Genomic DNA, 22,684 nt, shown 5'->3' on the forward strand with positions numbered 1-22,684 from the left:
TTGTTATATACATTTATATATATTTATGTATGTATTTGCATGTATACATACATACATATACATATATATATGTATTTGTATTTGTCATCATTATTATCCTTTTCTTTGTCTTAGATAATAGTTTTATCTCAACTCATGAGTTCTACATCATTGTGTTTTTTTTTTATTCCCTTCTGATTCTCTCTCCCATCCCACTAGGAAGGGAAGCCACCTGTTGGGCTAAAACATATCAGGTCAAAGGAACAACTTTTGCTTCCAAGTTCTCTTGTCATCTAAGTGCCATCACTGAGACAGAGGCCTCCAAAGAATTTTGGCAGCAGGGGACTACCCAAAACTATCCCTTTATTTAAGAGACAGAAATGAAGAGTACAATATCATTTTCTTGTCTGAAATGAAGACTTCTAGCATGACCTCCTGGCTGCTTAAAAAAAATGTCAGCATTGTTGCAGCTCATTCATTTATTTTCAAGTGATAAAAGGTACCTTAACTGGAGTGTTTCCACCCAGGGAAATGAAATGCAAGCAGACTGAGGTTGTGTGTTAAAGTCATGCATCAGAAACCATGCATCTACAACCATTCCTCTCCTCTGGGCATTAAATATCCCTTTTCCCACACTTTATTCAAAGCACTAAATCCTGTACAGCAGCATCAGTATGTCACAGCAATGAACTATAGCCAAGTATGTGGAAGAGGAATTGCTCTGCCACAACTCAACTGTAAGGAAATGATATAATAGATAATAAAACTAGGACTGAAGAAAAGTTACCCTTCAGGAAGTAAGTATGGGACAATTTTTTGAAACCGAACCACACCTTCTTTCCTCACCAAATGGAATATATGTTCAAGCTCAAAGAGAAGTAATAATTTCCAAAATTGCATTATTTTCCCCTGGTTCATAAGGTAATTTCTGGTCACTTGTACATTTGTACACAACTATAGTTTTGTGTAGGTTGTTGTCTGTCTTAAAGAATCCAAATGACAACCATGTGTCAATGGGATATAAAATTTAGATCATAACATAGATCCCTTTCCTTGGTATCAAATGAATGAGAGCCTTTGTGGTGTTTCCTGCTCAGTCTTCACTAGAAATAATTCTGCTTACTCTTCTATTATCTCATTTTAAGGGAAAGCAAGGCTGGAATTATTCTGATGCTCACACTCTGTGACTTGCCTATAGTACTCGCAGGAGGAACCAAAACGAGCATTTTTGTGGGTGATGACAGCTAATTTAGTTGCTGAGGATTTTGTGAAAATAGAATTAAAAAGTTATTCAATCAATGCCAGACCAGAATGCTGCTGAATGCGTGCTTTCCTGATCTCAGAGCAATTAAGTGGATTTATTCAGGACCATTCAGGAGCTGCTTAACAGCTTGTAAGCATGTATAGTAAAGCTCCAGACATTCTGCTTTGACCTTTTGGTTAAGAAGCTCCAAAAGATCAACAACAAAAGTCTATTAATCCACAGTTCAAAGAGGTCTCAGGTTTTGAAACCACACTCTTTTGTTCGTTTGTTTGTTTGTTTTTTTGCTAATAATATTGATATTTTGAAGTGGAAAGTCAGATTCTCCTTCTGCTAGGACTGCTCTTGATTTTGGTAAAAACTGAGGCAAAATGAAAGCTGTTTCCTGTGTCAAGCACCTTACTATCCCGTTAGAAGTATTATAGGAGCTCAACAATAAATGAGCTTACAATTAAATAAATGCAGTTCACTATATAGATAGATCGCTACAGAAACTGAGATTGCTGTTGTGCTTTTCTTTTCTTTTCTTTTCTTTTCTTTTCTTTTCTTTTCTTTTCTTTTCTTTTCTTTTCTTTTCTTTTCTTTTCTTTTCTTTTCTTTTCTTTTCTTTTCTTTTCTTTTCTTTTCTTTTCTTTTCTTTTCTTTTTCTTTTCTTTTCTTTTCTTTTCTTTTCTTTTCTTTTCTTTTCTTTTCTTTTCTTTTCTTTTCTTTTCTTTTCTTTTCTTTTCTTTTCTTTTCTTTTCTTTTCTTTTCTTTTCTTTTCTTTTCTTTTCTTTTCTTTTCTTTCCTTTTCTTTTCTTTCCTTTTCTTTCCTTTCCTTTTCCTTTCTTTTCCTTTCTTTTCTTTTTTTCTAATGTAACGATATCAGTTGTTACAAATCAGGAATTAGGTATTCATAGGAGTTTAATACAAAGCATAATGGTTGTAGAATATTTCACTCAGAGCAAAGTTCATTTTTAGTGAACTAATGGAAAAAACTAAATAGAATTATGATTAGTTCCTATGTTAGGATGTATCTTATTTGGGTACAATTTCCTTACAATGTCTTTTTTTCTTTCTTTCTGTTTTATTTAGGCAATCTAAAAAGGGGTAATACAAAATTGGAACATGTCATTTTTAATAGAATTTTTAATAGCTTTTCTCCATAATTTCATTCAAATTACATTTTAGGTCATTAATTCTTGATCAAGACAACATCTTTTGTGTATCAGAAGGGAAAACAATAAATTTTTAAATTATTGTTATTATTAATTTCAGAAGGGTATGATTTAAGGACCAGTCTCACAACATAGAAGGATTTTAGCCAGCTTACTACAGGTGTTTTGGTGTTGGAAGCTGTACACTGAAAGAAATCCATGTGAATATTTACCTATTTTACTTAGCTAAACGTTCCTTGCATTTGCAAGGCAAAAATTGGTCTGCTGTATAGTCAACCTTGTAACAACTGTATTCACTAAGCTACAGTGCTAAGAAGATGAATTAAAGGGTAAGGTAAAGCACATGAACTACATCATGGAGATACCTTTTTGGTATGCTTTTCCCCACAAATACATTGTGGGGAAAGCATGAAAGGACAGAAAACTCTGGGTTTGCACTGGGACACTGGTTGCAGAGTAGTGTGTTGCATGTTTCTATCTCATCTATCCTATGTGTGACAAAAGATATCTTATTTGAATACTTACATATTAATGCTGGTTGGTGCAAAGAGAGGCCTAGGGCAGACATCCTCAAAAACTTCTGTGCCTTCGGTCTCTTGGTTTCTAGGAAACTACTGGCTAATATACATATACACAGCTGCAGAATCTTGATGGCATATCCTGGGTTCTGGATGAATAGCATCTTTAAAAAAAGCCTATTGGAATGGTGAAAACAGAGAGTGAATGTTCCTTCCTGAAAATGTTTGGTACAGAACAATCAAAGACAAAAGGAAGGGTAGATGTAAATATGTATGTTTGTCTTATGCCTGAACTACAAGATGGTTGCCTCTGGCATTGCTGATTGGTACAATGAACTCTGCTTCAGGCCATGCTGAACTTTTACAATAACTTTCAGTCTGATTTTGCATTCAGAAGGCAATTTCAAGTACTCATTGAAAGAGTCTATACTGGAAATGTGGAATAAAATGTGTGTGAAAGAAAATTTCCAAGGACACACATAAAAAGCAGAGAAAAAAAAGCCATTCCTACCACCCACCACAAAGTAAGAATGGGTCTCCTCCACAGACTGAAACTAAAGAAATTGCTGTCATTTACTGATTTCTGAAGTCCCTCTAGCAGAGTCAGGTAGCAATTTTGACTTTTAAAATTGTAAACAACCAGAAAAATAAAAATTCATTCATTTTGTCTTGATGTTGCAGGCTTTCCTGAACCAGCAAAGTACTGACAGAATTGCAGGCTATGATTTCAGAGCTACAAAAAGGGAGGAGGCTGGACAGAACAGATGATAGTATGGCAGAAGTAAACACTCTCACTGACTGCTTTGCTCTTTCCTGTGACTTGCAGAGCCTGAGGGCTGCAAGAGGCAGGCACCATTTACAGAATGAGTGAGAGAGAACATATCCAGCATTCTGGATAGGACAGCTAAAACCTGGGATCTCATGAAGCAGCATCTGTGTTTCATTCTCACAGTTACTTGATGGTGCATGGGAAGTGATTGTTAAAACATTTTCATGCTGGACCTGTGCTCTGCATGTTCCAACATGGAAAACTACAACAGGCGAGCTTACAAATGTCAGTCTGCCTAACTTTATCTCCACTCATAGCAACTCCACTTTGAGCTCAAATCTCAGCAGCTGGTACATATTTCTTCCTTCCAAAAAGTTATTTTCTCCATTTAAGATATTTCACACATACCTTGCCTTGAAGCTTACCTCTGGGAAGAAGTTACTCTTATTGAAATCTCCCATTAGGGCCCAAACACACCTCATCAAATGTTCTTTGTGTTTTTCTCCTCATGTAAATTACTGAAGAATATAATTCAGAACAAAAATCAATAACAGCAGACCTGGAACATATAGTTGTCAAACTGATCCAGGTTTTTTAATAGCCCATGTGTTTGACTTACCGTTGTGTCTGATTGTCCTTCAGTCATTTATGTAGCCTGTGCTAATCGCATGGCTGAGAAATCTTGTATTTGCTCCGAGTAGCAGAGTTGGAAGAAAAAATCTCTTGGTCAAATTCACAGAGGAAAAGGCTTGATAGGAAAACTAAGAACTGAATTTAAAATTTAATTCATAATATTAAGTATATATTCTTTCTGCAGTTTTGTAAACTGACAGCTGTTGATTGCCTGAGCCTTTGTTATGTTGGAGTAACAGTGAAAAATGACTAGACTGCTTTCTGACAAGAAGACTGACTCATTTGTGGGCATGTTCATGTTCTTGTTACAGTTGCTTTTCATGCCCGTGCCAGGTAAAAATAGGAAGACATGAGTATTACTGCAGAACAGAGCTCAGGGAGGCACAGACAGAGAATAGATATCTGTATATATCTATAGAAGCTGGGGAATGAGGGGGATCTCATAAAAGGCTGAAGTTTGTGAGCTAAATTCTGAGGCATTTTTTATGTTGTTGTTGTCATTACAAAGGAGCAACCAAAACAGCTGGTGCTTTTAGCAAGTATGGCTCAGTTGTGTTGCAGTCACGTCAGCCAGGCTATAATGAAGAACAATGTTTAGGTCAGAGAAGAAGAGCTGTTAATGTGTTAACTGTTCATCCATATGGATTTTCATTGAATAAATTCCATTTTAGTGTCTAGATATATTTGACACATCTATTTCGATTTTACATGTCTGTCCAGAAGTGCTGATGATATTTAAGATGGCATTTTAATGACAGAAACACCCACGTTAAGGAGAGAGAAGTGATGTGTTAAGAGAACGACAGCGGAGTGACACTGATTAGCTGAAGGTTATGAAGCAAGAGCTACTTAGTAATGGGCATGTAGTTTAACAGGTTTACTTGTTACTTTTTGAGTAACTGATGGATTATACAGCCACATTATAAAGTTTTTACAGGGAGTAAATCAGGATTTCTGTTTGAATCACCACGTCTTCTAAAAAAACAGATCCCGACTTTATTATTATACTGTTCTAAAGCCCTCAAGAAATCCAAAAAAGGCTGCCAATAATACAAAATATGAAATACATTCTCTTTTCTTTTGTCTGTCTTTAGATATGTGGAAGAAATGTCACATTGTAGACAGTCTGCTGTTCTCTCACAGCTACTCCAGCTGAGAATTTGTGTACTTGAGGTAAGCAATATTCAGCCGGGAGGAAAATGTCTTCTATAATACCATCAAATGATAAAAGATAAGGCTCTGGATTTTATTGTCTTTTAAATCTCTTGCTTTCCAATCTTTTGAAGGAAAGGCTTCATATATTTATGTCCCACTGGCATGCCCTTTTGAACTGTAAAGACTGTAGACAAATACTGCGCTGTGCAATCTTTGTGAGACTTAAAATCACTATAACACCACCATGAACACTCCTGGGAAGAGCAGGACTGGGACCAGAGATAAAACTGATAAAAAGACTAAGTAACTGTTGTGTAGAGCTCCAAGACTCCAGAGTGGACAGTAGCTGGTATCTCACATTGGATCATAAGTTATTTCAATCACTTTCACTAAGTCCCCTGTGCAGCCTTACAATTAGAATGTAGGTTATTACCTCTTTCAAAAAACTCATCAAATGTAACATGAAGAGACACTTTTAACTATTAGACTGAATGTACTTGGGAAAATCAGACACATCTCAAAGCTGCTATTCATGTCTTGAATGTATTTAGAGATTTCAATGAATTGGCAGAATTCAGTTCTGAAGGTCAGTTGGGTGATCTTTTTGTTTGAATTAGTTTGAAAATTCAGTAGATCTAATGAAGTACAGGGACATAAATTAATTGAAATATTTTAGAAAGGAACTGTACACAATTTAAAGAAACATCAATTGTTTCTTCCCCAGGCATTCCCAATTTTTTTAAGCCCTAGCACTGCCATCTTTGTTTCCAAAGCATCTCAGTGACACTGTGAAGGTCACTGGGATGTTCATCATAGAACTTCACAACAATCAAAGATTTGTTTCATTCATAGAAACTATGCCCAGGAATGACTAGAAATAAATATAGCATTGCATGTAAATTTGTGGTATGACATTCTCTATATGTATTTGAAAAACTAGTTTGTTTATTATACATTTTGAAGTATAGATTACCAAGGAAAAATATGTTAACGTTAATGCAGTATTTTCTTAAGACTTTGAACTGCAAATTGAAGGAGTGAAATTATGTGCAAATAAAACCGTAGACATTTTTCTTATCAAAACAGAGAAGCCACCAAAACTCAGACACCAAATCAGTTACTGCCCTGTAGCTGCCCAATGTCAAACTTTGAATGTAAAACACAGAGTAAATGGGTTTGAATTCAACTGGGTACTTACAGAATGCAATTGGCAAAGATTAAGTGTACATGACCTAAACAAAGATGTAGGTTTGTGACAATTTGGCACATAGTAAGTCACTCTGTAGGTCTTCGCATGTATCATAGTTCTGTATCTCATTGTATAGAATAAAAGGACAAAAGATGAGGTTTGCAATCATGAGTTTTAAAACATCTGAGACCACTTTCATTTGAAGGAACACCCTGCTGCAGTACTTTCCTATTTGAGATACTTCACCCAGTGTTATTTGGATGCCATCAAATCACTTTATAGTCTGAAAATATTTTTCAGAAATACAGCTTGAAATTGGAAGATGATGTTCAGGTATTTTTTTCCTCTAGCATGTGGCAATTAAGATGAATCAGAGTTTAGTCTGTGTTCTGTTGATCACCATAGTAACCTGTACTCCCCATATTTAATGGGAAACAAAAAGTTATGTATTTGACAGAGACGGAGTTCTGGGTAGCACTGGTATATGAATGTTGGCAAAATATTTTAACGGGACTATTTGCCTCTATAATGTACCAGTTACATCATCATCTTTCACATAGACTCTGCAAGAAAAAAATTGATTTTAGTGAAAACATATTAATGAGGAATATAGCTGTTTTCTACTCTTGTCTGTCCTTAACCAAATGCAGGTGATGCCACGCCAATATGGGGGCCTTCTATGATGGAGTGATGGCACTGGTGGTCAAAACAAGGACAACTGATGGCATCTACTTGGACTTCTGCAAGACCTTTGACATGGTCCCACCACACATCCTTATCTCCAAATTAGAGAGATATGTGCGCCAAGGATGGGCTATTTGTTAGATAAAGAAGTGGTTGGAAGGCCATGGCCAGAGTGTTGTGGTCAATGCTCAATGTCCAGGTGGAGGCTGGTGGTGAGTATGCCCCTCAGTGATCCATCTTTGGATCTTTGGACTCTTCAACGTTTTTATCAGTGACAGACTATGGAATTGAGTGCATTCTCAGAAAGTTTGCAGACAACACCAAGATGAGTGGTGCAGTTGATACATCAGAAGGAAAGGATGCCATCCAGAGGGACCTGGACAGGCTTGAAATTTGGATCCTTGTGAACCAAGTGGTTTTCAGCAAAGTCAAGTGCAAACTGTTGCACTTGGTTTAGGGGAATCCCAGATCTGTGTACAGAATGGGAGAAGAATTCCTTGACAGCAGCCCTGCAGAAAAGGGCATAGGGATCCTGCTAGATGAAAAACTTAGCATTAGCCATCAGTGTGCTCTTGCATCCTGGAAGCTCAACAGTATCCTGGGATGCATCAAAAAAGGAGTGACAGCAAGGTGAAGGAGGTGACTGTCCCCATCTAGTCTGCCCTTGTAATGCTCCATCTGGAGTGCCACCTTCAGGACTGAGGCCCCCAGCACAGGAAAGATGCGAAGTTGTTGGAGCAAGTCCAGAGGAGGGCCATAAAGGTGAGAGGGCTGAAGCACCTCTACTATGAGGAATGCCATCTCTGCCATTTTATTATTCTGTGATTTTTTAGTTTATAGAGACAGTGCCCTGTTCAGTCCATAGTGTATACGTAAATGTATATTGGTAGCGTATTTCTTGTTTTGTATTTTCAGAGATTCCTAAACTGCAAAAAAGAGATAGCAGTTGCTTCCTGTTATTCAGTGAAAAAATTGTGATCTAATACCAGACTTGTTAAGGTCTATTTTCATCAGTCAAGTCAAAACTGTGAGATTATCTATCAAAATTTAATAGTTCTCTCAGTGGCACAATTTGATTTGATTTATTTTATTTCATGAAGTGACTTCCAGTATTTTAATCGATCCTTCTGAATGGTTACCCTTAACAAAAGCCATTGATCTAGTTTATAAAAATGGCCCAACAAAATGCATAGACAGCACAGGGTTAGTAACTGGCTTCTGCTGTGAGGCAGAGGAAATAGTGGGAAGCTGAAGAGCTTTCTGCTCAGCTCCTTGCTTTGTAGTATTCAGGCACCAAATCTAGCAAATCTAGCAAATCTAATTGAACAGCTTATTCAGCAAACTTTAGTTTTAGAGGGAAAAAACATATAGAAACTAGAGGGGTTCACTGTGCAGCTTGTGAAGTGTATTTTCAGTCCCATTAGAAACTTCCCATAATAAAACATAATCTCAGAGAAGTTTATAAAACACTTCATCAGAAGACGTGGTCATTACAGTTCTGACCAGTTCTAACTGCAATGGATGCTTCATTTTTTAACTGCATTATTATATATCCATAAACCACTTAATTTATTTCTACCTTTACATCTTACTTAAAACATAGTGTAAGATATTATTCTGTTAACAAAGATGTCTCAAAGCTTGCTAGACTTGTTCATGCCCTGGCAAGTCCTAAGCAGGGGTTAAGAAATCCTTTCTCTGGAGAACTTTGATGGACAAGTCCTTGTCAAGGGTTGTGAAATCCTTTGTCTGGGGACACAGATGGACAAGGCCAGGGGCAATGAGAGAGAGATGAGCTGCAGCTAAATAGCTGTGAATTGCTCTTTTGTGTGGACTTATCTCAGGATGATGGCCATCTCAGGGGGTACTCAGTGACTCTTGCTCAAGACCCTTCCTTGTCACGTAGGCAGAAGAACAAGTAGGATAAAAGGGGAATCGAAAACCATGAGGATAGGATTTCTGACAACAGATTCCTCACGAAGTGATGCCTGCATGCTGACGAACTCTCCTGGGCCTGCTACCTGAGTCCTGCTGCTTCCTCCGCGATTGCCTCCTGCTACCTACTGCTGCCCAAGGACTGCCACGCTGCTGCTCCTCTCCCCCCACACCCCTCTTGCCCCCTTTTCCCCCCCCACCCCCACCCCCCCCTCCTCTTCTTCTGCAATTCTTGCTCCTTTCCTAACTTTTCTATCGCCCTCCTTCCCTTCCCCGTCTCCCTGATTAGGATTTGTAATAAACTGGTTGGACTAACATATGAGCCGTTGTTTCTTAATCTCATGCCGGGTATACAGATATTAAAAGAACCTCATCTCCCTCCTATAAATTGGAGGGAGGCACATAGCTAAAAGAACACATGATTAAGGAAGTCTCCCATCTCTCAAGCATGTGAATATTCTACATATTATACATAGAATTCTATGTATTCTACATTTTATCATGACACAGTAGGCAATATTTTGCAATGCATAAAGACTTTAAGCTTAAATTTCAGTAGTTCTGTATGGGAACTATTTTACACAGAAGGGTGCATTTCTTTCTTCTGACTACAGAAGAAGTTTGATGTTAAGTCTGAGACATTAAAATATACTGAAAGAATAATGGCAGACTTATTTTTTAATCAAGAACTTTTATTTTATCAGGATCACAAGGCTAATATTCAGTATAGTTATTTTATATACTTCAGTGCACATTATTTCATGTAGAAGCAGAAGTAATCAATACTAGGCATGAAATAGTATGTGTGTATTAACTGTACAAAAACACTTCCATATTCATATTATTAAATAGGTTTTTATTACCTCTATTATTGGGAATGCAATTTGAAGGATATGCATATGTGTGAAGTGAGCTATTATTAACACTTCAGTCTATGTTGTTAATGCAGGCTACCAGCTTTGCTAAAGAAATCATTCAGTCACATCGGGGGATGGAAAATAGGAACTTCAAAGCACTATTCAGAAGGAATTACAATTGTGTTGTGGTTTTTTGTGTTTTTTTTTTTTTTTCCCCTCTGTGAGATCAAACATCATACTTGGATATCACCTCATAAACACCACACACAGAGCACTTATGAGACAAATAATGGAGGATTGCTAGCATTGACTTGCAGAATCAAACTTCACAACCAGATAAGGGTTATAAAGCAGATATGATTTATATCAGTGCTGTACACACATGCTGGGTACAAGGGGGTGGCCCCTTCTAGCTTGCACATCACAAAGTGGAAACTAAGGGTATTTATATAGACAAGTTATACATATGGACAGAATTTTCAAGAATAGGAGAGGATACTACAACTGATTTCAAGAAATTATGCATATTACAATTAGGAGGGGATATTACAATTAATTCCAAGAAATTACACATCGATTAATTCTGATATTACAATTAGAATAGGAGGGGATATTACAATTGATTCCAAGAAGTCATTATCATATTCTCCACCTCTAGCTATTAAGTCCAATTGCTGACTTATCATGACTTGCAAATTTTGTATCCTCCTCCAACCCCTGCCCACTACTGTGACCAACCTAGTTCATAATTGAGTGAACGCTGTTCTGAAACAATTCTAAAGAAATATGTTCCACATCAGCATATACAAAAATCAGATATAAGTAAGGAAATATTACCTGTGATGATAGATGGATTTTCCAGCATAATGAGCTTATGGGAATGAAGTGGATTTGCTTCACAAAATAGTTCTTCAAAATATGCTTGCCATTCTGAAATCCTACAGAAGAAAAGGATTGGGATATCTATCCTATGAGTGGAAGCTGAGAAGATCTGGGACTGTTCAGTCTGCAGATCAAGTTGCTCATGGAGGATGTTATCAAGGTGTACAAATACCTGAAGGGCAGATGCAAAGAAGATAGAGACATTCTATTTTTCAGTGCTGTCTACTGACGGGACAAGAGGTAATGGACACGAACTAGGACACAAGATGTTCTGTCTAAATATCAGGAAGCACTTTATTGTGCGGGTAACAGAGCACCAGCACAAGTGTTCAGAGACTGTACAGTCTCCTCCTTGGAGATATTCAAACTCCACCTGGAAGTGGTCCTGGGCAACTTGTTCTGGGTGTCACTGCTTGAGTCAAGATTGAATCAGAGGTCTCTGCCAGCTTCAACCACTCTGTGATTCTATGATCACAAGACTTAACCTTGTATAAGATCAGAGATTGGTAAAATTTGCATTTTCCTGAGCATCTTTATCTGAAACAATACTTACAAGAAGTATGGCATGTGTAAGTAATGTAATACTGGATGAAATGAAAAGACCTGGGATGAGAGATTGCATGTGTATAAAGTGTTGAATCACCAATGTGTAGATGATGCTTCCAGTTTCTGACTATAAATGTATGCATATATTCTTTTTCCAGTAAACAAAATAATAATTTCAGAGGTAATTGAGAACAGCTGGTAGAGAATTTATATATGAGTGGTACATTACTTACGCACTGAAGAAATTGCACAGGTATTTCATTTCCTTCTTACATGTCACTAGTAGAGAAAACTGGCAAGCCGTAACATGCTGTCCATCTTTTGTCAACTTACAAAGAGCCACACAACACAGGTTACATGTACCTAGCAGAATTCTTTATTGCAAGAAAAGATATATAATTGTAAAATGGATTTGCTTGCACAAATTGATGGGAAGATATCCAGTAAAGCAAAAAGGTATGTCATAGTAATACTAATTTTGGTATAGTCATACCTAAAAATAAATGTTTTACACAATTAGTAGTGCCTTGATTTAGGCTCTAACCCAACCCAAAACTCTCAAGTTCATGTCTATCCATTTATTATTGATTTATCTAGTATGATGTGGGCTGGTATTTTTTTTTCTTTCAGAAACACTTTTCTGCTCTTAAATTTTAGCTAGCTCTCCCAAAAGGGGAATTATGTTCCTCACAAGTAAGCTAATGACAATCATAATACAAATGTCAGTCTAGTTTCTGACAGGACCTTACAGTGCTCCTTCATCCAAAAACACTCACGCAATCAACAAACAACAATTAATGAGTTGCAAAATATGAACATCCCTTTATTTTCTATCACATAAGATAATAACTTTGTAAAGCTGTGCTGTTTTTAAGGAACTAAAGACCTTGTAACTATCACCAAGACTTCAGCTCTTTGCTATTTTACTACAGTAGTGTTGTTTTTTGTGTTGTTGTTGCTTTTTTTCCCTTCTTCTCCCTGACATTTATAAGCCTATAATTTTCAACATTAGGACCACATACCTGCAAGACATCTCACCAGCTGAGAGCTGAAAGATATTATTTTTATCATTTCTAGACACCAAATTCACCCAGCCAATCACCTTCTTCATCCTTCCTTCATGGGAAGGAAGGCAAGGTAAAGAAGCAAAGAGAGACAGCACAGCTTCTTAACAATTTTGCTTTGATTAAATTTGTATAGGAAAATTAAAATCCTTTGGGTAGGAGTTGAATCGTAGAGGAAAACAAGAAATGAAATAAAACCATGGTTAGAAGAGATTAAACAAGCATATAGTTTTCAATAAAAGTAGCAGTTAGGAACTAGGAAAAGACATAAATACTTGGACAGGGTGCAAATGCATGCATGCAGAAAGGAAAGGGCAAATTTCCTGGGGAGTAAATCCATTTAGGTCATTACAGTTCAGTATGGCCACAATCCAGGAAAACACTTGAGCATATGTTTGATTTTAATACCCAACATACTATCTTGAAATCTGAACTCTGTCTTTTGTCAGCTCAGACTGAAGTGATTTCACTGTAGCTTGGCTAGCATCCTCTTTTCAATGACACCAGCCCACTGCAAAACCCAAAAGCCAGATAACTTAAAGGTCAAAATAGCTTTGTATTGAGTATCCACACGAAGAATCTTTTTTTTTTTTTTTTTTTTTTCTGGGCACATTTGAAAGCATACTTACCTGGGGCTGGAGGGCAAGGAATGGCCATGGCATCCAGAGAACGTGTGGCGTCATCACTTTGCAAACTTTTTATTTCTAGAAAACTCAGATGACATTTTGTGTGAGGTGGTACAAGAAAAATGGATTTAAGTTGGACAAAATTCTAGTGCACTTGGAACATGTGTTTGTGTCTTTAGTTAGCCATTATGCTTGTATGCTTCAGGGATGCAGCAAGAGCAGGCTAGCTCTATGCGGCCATGGAGCAGGAGGCAGAGCAGCTCCTCCTGTCACCCAGGGCACAAGCAGGCTCTCCCAGGTATCTCTGTGAAGACAATTGATATTGCATTCTGGCTGCTGCTAACTAGTTTCTTCAGCTGATCTTTCTATTTCCTTTTTGGAGCAGAACGAAATACTGTTTTGGCTTTTCAAAAATGAACAAAGAGAAGACAGATATACAATATCTGTCAGTGTGACCAGGTATCATAATATTTATTTCCTGGTGAAATGCGAATTCCAAAGATCCACAGCTCTCATTGAACAATAGAAGTTAATTCCTAATTCTCAAGGTTTCACCGAAAATATGATTCTTGCAATGCCACCACAAATGTCACTTGGACTTTTTGGATTTTTGCTTATCTTGCTCTGAGAGAATGCAACAATACACTCACACAAGCAATTTATTTTTTCTCCTAGGAAAACAGACTGGTACAAGAAGAGAATCTACATTTTCACAAGACCAAAATGTTCAAAAGATATTTTTAAATTGTTGCATTTATGAAAAGCTGCTAGTTAAATGGTTTCTTTGAAACAATTCATAAATCAAAATAAAAAACCATGTCTTTGTCAACACCACTACTTTTCATGTACTCTCCACTTCTGTCAGCAGGATGAGGTGACCGACAGTTATTCAGGCTTGCTAGTTCACCTACTAGCAGGTCACATAGGTAATCGGCACAGGTTGTGTCAAACCTCATTACTGGAATAATAATTTAATCATTCATCACACTCACTTAAATCCAGGGAATGCATGCTCAGAATATAGGTGTACATATGTTTATTTTGTCATACACATTGCAAGAATGTCCTGCACAAGACTGATCAAACGAGAGAACAAGTCATGGCAAGGAAGTACCTGAAGAGACATTGGGAACGCCTGGCATCCTGGTGCTCCTGCTTGCGGGACGCCCGCCATTGCAATAGCAAATAAAATCTGCTTTTATCAGAGATACTGTCCTGACAAAATTATTTGGGTATTTCCAATATTATTCATCCACACTGTGAAAGAAAGTAATGTAACAAAATGCGGTTGTCATTAATTGAATGTTTCAGAGCAGAACTGCTCATGTTTGCCTGCTTTCTGATCTGTGTGGAACAATCTTCTCTCCTCTCTTACATAGCCCAGTCTTGTCCATTTCTTCATGCCTGGCTTTAGAGCAAATGAAAATAAAATAAGAAAAAAAAAAAAAAGATAAAAAGATCAGATAAAAAAAAGTCATTGAATGGCAAAATAATATTGCTGGATTGAAGGACTGGTGGGAAGAAAGAAGAATTATAGTGATCGTCAGTCACAGAGACAGTGTAAAAGCTGCACTTTCTCTGCACTGTAATTCTCAACATTTACAAAGTGCCTACGTAAATAGGAGGCAGAAGGAATAGAATATTTCTGGAACAAGAAAAACATTTTCTGGGCAGATTCTTTACCTTTCATGGGAAAAATAACAGCTGAGTTTGAGTGGGAAATACAAATTTAGTTTGAATTCAAGATAAGGAACCATCATTACCAGAACTTATTAGAGTTCCATTAGAACTATTCGAAATTCAGACGGAGAAAAAATACCATGACTCATTTGACAGCACCCAGCTGCACCTGCTTGTGTGATTTGTGAGGAGCCCCACAGCACAAACAAAAGTACATTGAAGACACAAGAAAATACCTCAGTATGGCCAGCATGCCCATCTTCATAGTAGATAGCAATGGTTTATTGTTTGCAAGAAGGAGAGAATGATAAAAGAAGCTGTCACTCTTCTGAGAAATAGATCATTCAGTTTTCAGTTATCTGTAGGTCTTATGGGCAAGAATTACAGTTTAACATGAGCAGCTCCAGGACTTGCAATTTATCCACTCAGTAGGAAAAAAAAAAGAGAATGCGGGACAAAGAAAGACCTTGCAAATGAGTAAACGAGCTCGGCAGCTACTTGTGCAGCTACTTGTGCCAGACGTAAACATGCACGAGGCACCTGGCTAGTACATGTGACCAAGAGGTTGTTATGGTGGTATGAAAGGTTATAAGCATGTTCTACAACTCTGTGCCTCGTCTGCCACAAGAAAAAAAACTGAAGGAAAAAAACCTCAATTACCACAGCAGCTCATGATAGACCTCCAAAACAAAAACAATTAGCATGCAAGGATAGCCAGCATGCCAGGAATGAATGCTGATCTCAGCTAGCTTTGTTGTTTTATTTTCTGGGTAACAATAAGCAACAATGCATGCTCAAGCTGCTAATGTGACCTAACCACTCATGTAGTCGAATGTATTGTTTTGAATCATAAGCTGTCTTCCTGATGAAACAGCATACGTTTTATTAGAAAGGCTGTGCATGTGTATCACAGTTCTGGAACTATAGAAACAGCATGCAGCTCTTAAATGTCTATTCTAGTTCTGACTATGGAATATAAATTCTATAGTAGCCAATAATTGATTTGAATTACCAAAAAAAAAAAAAAAAAAAAAAAGAAGAAAAGATTAAAGTGAGGCAGCACTATTCATGGATACTATGTCCTAATCCCAGAGTGAAAGAAAAAAGGAACAGCCTGCAGAAGAAAAAAAGAAATTGCATAATTAGTACAAAACATAACATCTATAAGTTGAACTTTCTCATGAAAACTTTTCCAGATAAAAAAGCAACAATCATAAAGGTAATTATGGATTATTTTTTTTTTATTGTTTGCTTTTTGCATAAAACAAAAGCACAAAGAGAGCAGACAAAATCCACTTAAGGAGGTGTCAGCTCATCAATGAAGTTATTCTTTGCTACAAGTTCAGAGGCTAGGCTCCAGCTGCCAGTGATTAATTTTTTTTCTGTGGCCAGAACCCTCACAGCTCCCATTCTACTTTTCTAACTCTCATGAAGATCTCCATTTTTTTCAGATCACTGGTAATTTTCATGTATTATGTACTAAACTTACAAATGGCTCATCAAATTATACAACTACAGTCACATTAAAGAGTGACAGTAGATTAAGGAATTCCATTAGAATAGGAATATTTAACTATCTGGCTATCTAGATTGATCCAATTTTATAAATATTTTAATATCAGCGTATCTAGATCACTGTCATGGATGTGAGGGCACACTTCTATGTGCTTCGGAAGTTAGCTGGAGGTAGTAACACAGCCTAGGCAGCATGGTTCACATATTGTGAAGTCAGGATATATTCTAAGGGAGGTTCAAGTTTAGATGGAGATGAGACCAAGAGAAAGCAGCAATAGCTGCATAAATTTCTATTTATCTCAAGTACTGTTGCAGAATGTATACTATGAATGTATGCTAACTGCATCTTCAGCAAAGATAGGTTGCTCTGAGTGACAGCTGTTCTGACTGATTTCCGGAAATAAAACCGGTTAGAAACTTTTGTCTCCCCTGTCATTTATTAGGCTTTCCATTTTTAAAAATATCATCTTTTTTACTGATTTCTCCTTTATAACTCAGTCTGTAACTGCTACAAAGAGTAACCCCATTATATTGTTGTCAAAGCACCTTCTTACAACTCTTCATTTAAAAAAAAAAAAGGTTTACGGTGATACTACTATGTCTTTCATTGATAACAGTCACCTGTGTATTTGTTGAAAAAATTTAATGAAAAGAAGTACTGGGTGATATTCAAGTGTGGAAATTCAACATTAATGGTGTTTTAGATATATCTGGTCCTGTTAAAATTTTATCCATCCCTCTAATAGCATCCAGACTTGACTACTCCTGTGCTAATCTGTTTCATTCCTCTCCTTACTCAGACTGACACTGACTAAGCATCAGTTCCCATATATAGGTGATGCTTAATTGCTAGCATGCTTGCAGCAAATTGAATCATCTAATTCCCACAGAGACAGTCGCAGGGCGAATATTTTTTTTCACTGTGGTGCAAATTATGACTGCTCATGGCTGGGAAAAGGCACACAACATTTAATGAGAACGTGGGGAAAAGGGAATGCAGGAAGAAGACAGGCTCTGAGCCTCCCTGGGGCTAGAGCAGCTCCTTCACAAAGCACTGGGGTACTCTGCAGGGCCTGTCCCCCACCCCTGAACTAAATGTGTTGAGGCCTGGGGGGCATGGGAGCTGATGCCACATGGCCTCCTTGTCAAAGTCCCCCAGTTTTCACCCAGGCCTCCTACTCACAAAGAATTTTCCATTGGGGGAACCTAGTTACAACCCATTGGAATCCACAGTGAGAATGCAGAGAGATGCCAGGCTGGGAAAGCAAATGGTAGCCTGTGCCTTCTTCCTCATCTTGACTTCATCTTGATTGCTTTCTGGACAGCAGTGATTTAAATCACTGCAAGCTTCAAAGAGCCCCAGCTGCTCTATTGCACACCGTGATCAAGAATTTTTTCTTTAGGGTGCACTATCTTTCAGATAGATACTATAAATTATACTTGGAGCACACAAACTCACTTCAAGCCCAGATGAGAAGATCATTTTGAAAAGTGGGTTTAGGACAGAAATTAGTCCCATATAACATTTATAGCTGAAGGGTTTGCTACCTGCCTCTGTGTTGGGCTTTTCTGGCTGAGGAAGCAATGAGTATTTTTGGTTTAGGACTGCAGAATAAAAAAGGTTTTTGTTAGCTTCTGCACCTTTCCCAGTGCTCGGAGAAGAAAGCCTTTGTCTTTCAGTAAATGAGCTAAAAGATTTTCAGGGATTCATTGCAAAAAGGACAGTTTACTGTTCAAGATAACATCGAAGATTCACCAGTGCAAAAGTCTGCAGGAAAATGTGAAACATTTAAAATAAAATGCAGTGATTAACGATGGGCTTTCCATAATAATCATTTAGTGAATATATAAATACAATAAATGCAATATTGAAGCAAATAGATGACATCTGACACAAAAAGTGGCTTGTGTGTCATATTATTTTTCTTCACTGCCTCCTCTTTCTCCCACCAAACAGAAGCTTTATTGACAAAATGTACTCTTTTAATTTAGTCTGCATCCTTAAAGAATGTGCAGCTCTGGAAAAACTGAATTATGGCTTCTATTTGCAAGATGAGGAATGCCATCTAATAACCTAATGAGTAGGAAGTTTATTAATTGTAGAAGAGAGAACTAATGGAATGCATTGTTTATCAATCTTTTTTCTTAATTCAGACATGCTGTTCATGTGGTTAAGTGTCACGTCCCTTATGTATTTATTAATACCTTATCAGTACTCTAAGCCATTAATGCTCTAAACCATGCACTAAGATCTCAAAAAGCTACAAAAATGTATCTCAACTTTTAATTTAATGGGTATGTGATCAGCAAATTTTTGAGGTTTTCTATCTACCATTTCTAATCAGATATTTGGACAGCAAAGAAATTCACTTGAACTTCTGTCACCTGACGTTATAGACTCTATCCCTGTGAAGCCTGTATTCACCAAACTGGTGGAGAGGGAAAAATGCACACACCATCATGATGATGGCCTTTTTCAATTGCTGTTAATTGTTCTGTAGATACATCTTAAGTACGAAAGGGTAATAACAAGAACCCTGTAGATGTAGAAAAGCCACCCTAACATAAAAAGTAAGCATCAAGTCCCTGTCTGAAAAGTTTCCTTCTGTGCCAAAAATAGGGATTTACCTCAGCAATAGCATCATGTGAACTTGTTTATTTTGCACATTTGAATGATTTGCCTCCAAGTATTTGGATCATGATGTGTGTGACAATGCAGCCTACTGTCAATTAAAAAAATCGCCTAAAATATGTTACGAAGCTGCTCTGTCTTATTTGATATTATTTCTTTATGAACACAGTGCAACAAATAGAACTAGAGCCCCAGGTAAATATGTAAGACATATGTGCATGCAAAAGCAGAAAGAGAGCAGGAAATTCAAGTCAATGGGTATGAAAGTAAAAGTAGAAATAAAAATTGGGCTGTATTATCAGCCCCAGTGTTTCACATTCTGTATATAATATCCTCAGGTAATTTTAATTTTAACCTGCAACAAATTTATCTGTTTGCTTTAATTCTCTGTTTCAGAAACAAAAATAATTGAGGAGAGCCTGCAGTAATTTGTTCTCTTGTAGATTGATGTGAATGGGCCTTTTTTGCTGTATTGTTTTATCATACAGGCAGCCTAGTAGCAGATGTCTTACATTTATTTAGCTGTTTGAAGCCCAGTCACAGCCATTCCACTTAGTCAAGTAACAGGCATACTACTATGCCTGTATAGAATATGAGACCTAATCAATACATTTGATCTCTTTATTATTTTAATTTTTGTCCCAGAAGTCCACTACAATGGGATTTCGAAACATTTGAGCACAGTGGGAGGGCCAGTAATCCAGTTATTTGGTTTTCTTGCTTAAAAGAATGGAGATTGGGAAAGCCATCTTTCCCTTGCTCCAGTGAGCAAGCTGCAGGCCTTCATTAGGCTTTGAGCTTCCTGTGTAAAACATACTCCAAGGACTGCAGCAGGCCACTTACATAGAGCTTGGAGGGCATAACTGGGACATGGTTGTGGCGCATTGGCGTTCTGCCCCAGAAAAAATGTTCACCATTAGAATCAAGCACTCATCCTGAAGCTCTCATTCCGAAATTAAATGCCATCTATCAAATGAATAAATAATAATAAATTAAAGCAGCATGAGTAAATTAAAAAAAAAAAACACAATAATTTATTCTGTGACTCATCTATTCTGAATTGCTTTTCCAGACTGCATATCTCAGACTATCTTTCAGTTTTTCTTTTTCATGATTGTGTTTTTGCATGTGTAAAATGTCCCTTAATGCACAAATTGGATTTATTCACTGCCTAGTCCATGTTAATAAAAATAGTTTTAGATAGTACTTGCTTTTGCAATGAAAATAATTTTGTTTACTTCTGCTACTCAGCAGAACCTGACCTACTTTGTATGCAGGTTGAGTCTGTGTGAATCATACCCAAAAAAGAATTTAGACAACCAAAATGAAGCATGCGAAATATAGCTTTAGATGCTACATCTGGAGCTGCACTTTCTGGTTTTGAATGTCAAGGGTAATTTCAACAGGCTTCAAAGTTTGGGTGGCTAAGAAGTTATAGCAAACCAATCTCTTCACAACATAAAAATATATATGTTATAGCAAAGCTGGAGCAACTCCCCTATGGGGACAGGCTGAGAGAGCTTGGGCTCCTCACCCTGAAGAAGAGAAAGCTCCATGGAGACCTTAAAGTGGCCTTCCAGTACCTGAAGGGCCCTACAGGAAAGCTGGGTAGGGACTTTTTATAGGGGCATACAGTGATAGGGTGAGGGGAATGGGCTTTAAACTGAAAGAGGGAAGGTGTAGACCAGATATTAGGAAGAAATTCTTTACTGTGAGGGTGGTAAGACACTGCCCAGTGAGGTTGTGGATGCCCCCTCGTCTTGCTCCAATTTGTAGGAGGGAGAGGAGGTTCTTTGATGTCTGTATACCTGGTGTGAGATTAAGAAACAACGGTTCAAATGTTGGTCCGACCAGTTTATTATAAATCCTAATCAGGGAGATGGGGAAGGGAAGGAGGGCGATAGAAAAGATAAGAAAGAAACAAGAATTACATAAAGCGGGGATAGTAACCACCAGGATCCAGCAGCAGCCCTGTTGCATGCTGTCCCCTTGCATGCTGTCCTGATGCTCTGAGGGCAAAGCACAGCAGCATGGCCAGCCTTGGGCTGCAAGCAGGAGCAGGAAGAAGCCACAGGGTAAGTCTGGGAGGAAGCAGCAGGACTCAGGTAGCAGGCCCAGGAGAGTCCATCAGCATGTGGGTATTCCGTAGTGAGGAATCTGATGGCAGACATCTTTGTTCTTGTTCCATGTGCAGGTCTCAGGTCATGAGGAATCTGTTGTCAGAAACCTTTTGGGAGAGACCAACAGCAGCATGGCCGGCCTTAGGCAACAAGAAGGTGCAGAAAAAGAGTATGTCCAGGAGGGAGAGAGGCAGGACGTGAGTCTTCTCATGTCTCATGAAAAGACCTCATTTCATAAGAAATCTGTTGCCAGAAAATCTAATATCATGGTTGTAGGTCCCCTTTTTATCCCCTTTTATCTTCTGCCATTGTGACATTCCTGGGCCCTTGGGTAAGAGTCATGCACAGCACCTCCTGAGATGGCCATCTCCCTCAAGATAAGTCCACAGAAAAGACTGCTTCCCAACCATTAATCTGCAGTTTATCTCTTGTTGCCCCTGGCCTTGTCCATCTGTGTCCCTCAAGCATAGGATTTCGCAGCCCTTGCCCAGGACTTGTCCAACAGTGTTCTCCAGACAAAGGATTGCTCAACCCTTGGCCAGGACTTGCTTGGACTTGTTCATCAGCAGGCTTTGAGACAATGAAGGCAAAAGAGGCAATTTTTGAGACAAATTTTGAGGCAAAAGAATAATCTCTTACACCTCCCCCCAACCCCGGAAGCATTCAAGGCCACGCTGGATGGGGCAGTGAGCAGGAGTCTAGAGGGAAGTGTCCCTGCCTATAGCAGGGGGGTTGGAACTAGATGTTCTTAAAGGTCCCTTCCAACCCAAACCATTCCATGATTTTTAAAGTACTCACAGGAATAGCAGATTGTATTAAAGAGAATATTCAGTAAACAGAATTTAATTACCTATCTTGAATTTTGCCTTGATACTGTGGGTAACACTCAGTTCTGGTGAAAAATAAAAAATAAAAAAATATATTAAAAAAGAAAGATAAGAAAAATCAGGGACAACTATTATGCTTCTGTGCTTCATCTGAAAATGTTTTTTTTACAGCAATAAATTAAGCTTTGTAATGGGATAGGACACTATAATATATGGGATATATATATGGGACTATATATGGGATAGTTTCATTTCCTGCAATAAGTTAATTCTTTCCAGGAGCTTCTTTCCCAAAACTTCCTTAGAGTATAAAATAATTGGCTATTAAACATTGTGTTCTTGGCCCAAACAATGGTGTGGAAGGCATGCAAGACTTGTTTGCTTTATGAGAAGAGAGAGAAGAGCTGATACGTATCATTTGAGCCCATCCTGAGCAAAATCTTCTCCCTGCCATTTACACAGGTTATCTTCAGCTTTCTTGGTTTAGCTAGTTGAGACCTGGAGGGTTTTACTCACATTTGTAATAGAAAAAAAAAAAAAAAAAAAAAAAAAAAAAAAAGAAAAAAAAAACTGAAGAAAGGAAACAGAAGAGCACAGCTTTCTCCCTTTTCACATTTTTTCCTACCTGCCCAGCATTTAGACTGGTGATGTGAGA

General features: G+C 37.8%; 1 protein-coding gene across 1 annotated transcript in view; it reads left to right on the forward strand.

Annotated features, from left to right (window-relative positions):
• The window catches only part of LOC128076149 (maternal embryonic leucine zipper kinase-like), a 226,301-nt gene that overhangs the window by 153,187 nt on the left and 50,430 nt on the right, over positions 1-22,684 (forward strand). The window lies entirely within an intron of this gene.

The sequence above is a fragment of the Tympanuchus pallidicinctus genome, unplaced genomic scaffold (genome assembly GCF_026119805.1).
Source record: "Tympanuchus pallidicinctus isolate F22 unplaced genomic scaffold, pur_lepc_1.0 scaffold13, whole genome shotgun sequence".
Classification (NCBI taxonomy): domain Eukaryota; kingdom Metazoa; phylum Chordata; class Aves; order Galliformes; family Phasianidae; genus Tympanuchus; species Tympanuchus pallidicinctus.